A 5,000-nucleotide genomic window follows, 5' to 3' on the forward strand; every position below is an offset into this window, starting at 1 on the left:
GGAAATTTAGGGGAAAGGTAAAACTATGTGCCCTTTTAGGAAAGCAATAAATATTTGCCCTTATTATTTCTCTCTGCACAAAAAAAAAAAGCGCTTACCGTTGATATTCCTTATTCTAAAGCAAAATGAATTTACATTCATTTAGCGTTAGAATATATATATATATATATATATATATATATATATATATATATATATATATATATATATATATATGCATATGAAATAAGGAACCTTTGGTTAAAAATTCTATACTCGTCATCTCGTTTGAACAATGGAAGTTTCATTTATGTTCTTACAAATGGAAAAAAGTCCATTAAATGTTCTTAAAAAACTTAATGCTCCCTCTCTTATGAAACAAAATGAAGTCAAAATATGTTCTAACAAAAATAATGCCTCAAAATCCCTTTCTCAAATAAAATCTAAGTCTATGTTGCAGTTTAACGAATGTTTATATTAAAGAAAAAAAAAAGAATAGAAAGTACAATGTGGCCTAATATTTTTTTTATTTCGTTGATTGTTGTATGTGTATTTATATCTATATATCAAGAGAGGATGGGCAGACAAAAATCTTGGTCTTGGATAAAAAAAGTCCAAAGATTAGGAAATGAAAAAGGGAAATTGAATAGGGGGAAAGGGAGGACTCTCTCCTGATTCGTCGTAATCAAGGCATTGTGATTTCACCAAGTATAACAAGATTATATACCCGTGAATACAACAATACCTGAAAGCTAATGAATACGTGAGTGGTTGAGCTAAACTCTTCAATATTTGAGAAAACGGCATGGAGTAGGTTCGTTGTTAGGGGAAAATAGACGGAAAAGGGTTTGCATAACCGTGTAGAGTAAAGATATTGAAGGAAATGATTTCAAACGTCCTTGACAGGAATCTGGTCGAGACGTCTGACGAATGAAGATATGTTTGGAAAATAGGGAACTGGTTCCCTCAGATGAAAATTGCTCGGCAAATACTTGACTACTTCCCTTATAAAATCTACTTACTATTTTATCTCTCTCATATCTAATTGAATTTTGATTGTACAATGAATATTAATTAAACTATTAATGATATTCTTTAATGTAAACTGTTTTGTTATTAAAATTCGATTATCTTGGTATCGTTTTGAAGAGATTTGAAAAATGCCTAAGGAGAATAAAAAAAAATTATATTGCCCATAATTATTGTGTTTATTAAACTGAATTTATCCAAGTTATTTCATAGGTATTCAAGATTCTGCTAATCAACACCGCTTTCTATCTTAATAGTACAGGTAATCCTGAAATGTGTTAAGACATTTACAGCATTTACATGAAGGTGAACTACCCGTTTAGCGAACCTGATTCTGGTTATTTTCTACTTCATCATGACGAGATTCATTTATCGTTCAAGTACATTATGTGATCAAAATTAATGACATTAGACCCCTCGCTTGGAGGAAAATGATGGAGACTGGTTATTAATTGAAAATAGCTTAATTCTTGATAAGTTATTACTGTAATCTACTTTGCCGCTTGATTAAAAAAAATTCTAGCTAATTACCGCGTATATTTACATTACCTTTGAAGACAAAAGCATGTTTCAAATGCAAATATTTCAGGTTAAAAAGTTTTTAGCTAATTACCGCGTACATTTACATTATCTTTGATGAAAAAAGTATGTTTGAAATCCAAATATTTTAGATTACTTAAATTCAATAATTTTATAGGGTCGGTAGCTAAAAATATAACTGGTTAAACCAAAACACTTATATTTTTTTGAAGTGAGGTATTGCTTCCACGGTATATATTCCCACAAAAGTTATTACTTTAAAAGATATTCCTTTTTAAAAAAGGCCTCCGGTCCTAACTAAATACTATAACCCACCCTTAATTGCATACATACGCTATAAAAATCTTTATGATTATATTAATTAATTTAAGATCTATTTACACTGATTTTATATGCACTATACAGGTATTAATATTTAAATAACACAAATATTTAGAAAATGGTGGTGACTAATTCAATATATTTATTACTGTTAGGTCCATTTTATCAAAACTGGATGATTGGTTTAACAGCTGAACAATAATGACACTAAAAACACGATTTTGTCAAAGGAAGCTCATTCCAGCGCATCCGATGAGAAAATGGAGAAAGATGCGTATGGTACAATATAAACGAATATATATATATATATTTTTAGATATATATATATATATATATATATATATATATATATATATATATATATATATATATATATATATATATATATATATATATATATATAATATAGATATATGATATATATATGTATATATATATATATATATATATATATATATATATGGGTTCTTTTGTTTTCCACAAAGATAAACTTCCGGCTTTGATGCGATCTTTGGTGGTATATTGCTTTACTTGCCCGAAATGTAAGATCGGGAAATACGTCGGAGCCACGAAAAGATTGCTCAAAGTCAGAATCGATTCTCATCTCGGAGTCAGTCACCGTACGGGATGTACTTTGAAAACGAAAGAATTCTCTAACATATGAGAACATTGTAATAAATGTAAAACGTCATTTTCTTATAAGGATTTTCCCATTGTCACCCAAGCGCCCAATGGCTATTCTCTCTCTGTTTTGGAGTCGTTAACAACCAAAGAGCTTGTGCCCCCATTAAATGGTCAGACTTCTTCCACAGTTCTATATATATAGCATAGTTGACGTCCTCCTTTCCAAACCAGAGAACGTCACTCAGTTTTTTAACTCCATATAGCATTCTTCACTTTTTTAATTTTCTTAAATTTTTTTTAGTTCATTTTTTTATTTTATTATTATAATTTAACTTTAAGGTTGTCATTTTTATTGATATTAATACTGAGGTCTTTTTAATTTGTATATTTTGTATATTTTACAGCCCTGATGATGAGACCCAAAGTCTCGAAAATTTGGAAAATAAATGTATGATGCTACGCTGGCTTTTCTCCATCCTATTTATATAAAATCTACGGCGTTCCAGATGCCCCAACCTTCCTGCATATACTATATATACCCTATGATGAAAGGTTTTTAGATATTCCTAGAATTTTAGAGCTTTTAACATTAACATACATATATATATATATATATATATATATATATATATATATATATATATATATAGTATATATATATGTATATATATATATAGATGTATATATATATATATATATGTATATATAATATATATGATATATATATATATATATATATATATATATATATATATATATATATATATATATATATATATATATATATATATATATATATATATATATATATAATATATATATATATATATATATATATATATATGTATATAGATATATTATATATATATATATATATATATATATATATATATATATGTATATAGATATATATATATATATATATATAAATATAAATATATATATATATATATATATATATATATATATTATATATATATATATATATATATATATGTTAAAAAGCTCTAAAATTCTAGGAATATCTAAAAACCTTTCATCATAGGGTATATACAAATATATATATATATTAATAATATATATATATAATACATCAGGAAAATCGTTGATAAAACATTCAGGAGCCAGGGAGACATCAGTCTAAGAAGCATGTTTCCAAACCTACATTGAGCTTTAATGTTCAAAAATTGACTTTGTATGCACCAATTCCCTTTATTCACTCCGACAATTTACGTTCCAAGGTTAAACAAGTTATTGAAAACGAACTGGGATTTTTGAAATTAAACCTCATTCCTATGAACCCTAAGAAAATTGGAGGTTTCATTAGTTATAAGGACAAGTCTGGGCTGTTCTAACTGAATACATATGCTGCTTTATTCGTACACATAAATTTGACCTTGATTGACAACATAAAAAGGCGGGCAATCCTTACAAGGAATTTTGTAAATGATGTTGTTAATTTTGTTACGGGACTAAACTTAATTAGCATTTCTTTAATGGTATTGTTATAAGAGAACACATCATCAACATTAAACGATTTCAATATTGACTTTATGGTTTCAAATCCACGAATGTAAGGCAAGCTAACTACATTTTGGGGGGTTTCTTTTTCATTACTAACAACACTATAAAACTTTTTGTGAGCATTTTGATAATTAAACAACCTTATTGACAACAGTGATTGGACCAATAATGCTAGAAGTGATTGTGTAGTGAATTAATCAAGCAAACAAATACGTGAAAATGCAGTGCATGCATTAGGCTTTGGTTTGTCTTTCTTCATTTGTAACAAACCTTCAGCTTTATCAATAGCGACATCTCTATATAAGTTTGATAAATACTGTGACCTACCACAAAATCATTTAGACATTATCATAGGTATGACCAATAGGGCTACGTATGCCTATTATGATAATAATTTCCTCGCTCGCTACAGAAAAAGTTTAAAAGAATTGAAGAATGATACTAGCTTACACATTACTAAGGCCGATAAATCCAATAGTTAGCAGTTCTGGACAAAATTGACTACAAAACACGCATGCATACTTTATTATAAGATGAAACGACTTACAAAAAATTCACAAAAAATCCGTTGGACCAAGTAATAAAAACTTTTATATCATTAGAAAACAAATTCTTAGAGATAAAAAAGAACTGTTGTGTAAATTAACTGTAAAGTGTCCCTCAGTACCTTATTTATATGGCCTAGTTAAAACTCATTAGGAAAACAAACCTATGTGGCCAATTATTAGTTGCTTATAAACTATCTAAATATATTACTAAATTGTTATCCACGCTACTTGTAACTGTATCTAATTCACACATCTGGAATTCTCTTAATCTTGTGGAAAAATGAAATAACATTGTATTAAACCCTAGTGATATCTTTGTCAGCTTTGATTTATATTCCTTCTTTGCAAAAGTCCCCTAAAATATTTAAGTAATAAACTTGTATTGCATCAATTACCTATGTCAGTTAGTCACATAATATCATTGATTAAGTTGTG

Source organism: Macrobrachium nipponense, chromosome 16 (genome assembly GCF_015104395.2).
Source record: "Macrobrachium nipponense isolate FS-2020 chromosome 16, ASM1510439v2, whole genome shotgun sequence".
NCBI lineage: Eukaryota > Metazoa > Arthropoda > Malacostraca > Decapoda > Palaemonidae > Macrobrachium > Macrobrachium nipponense.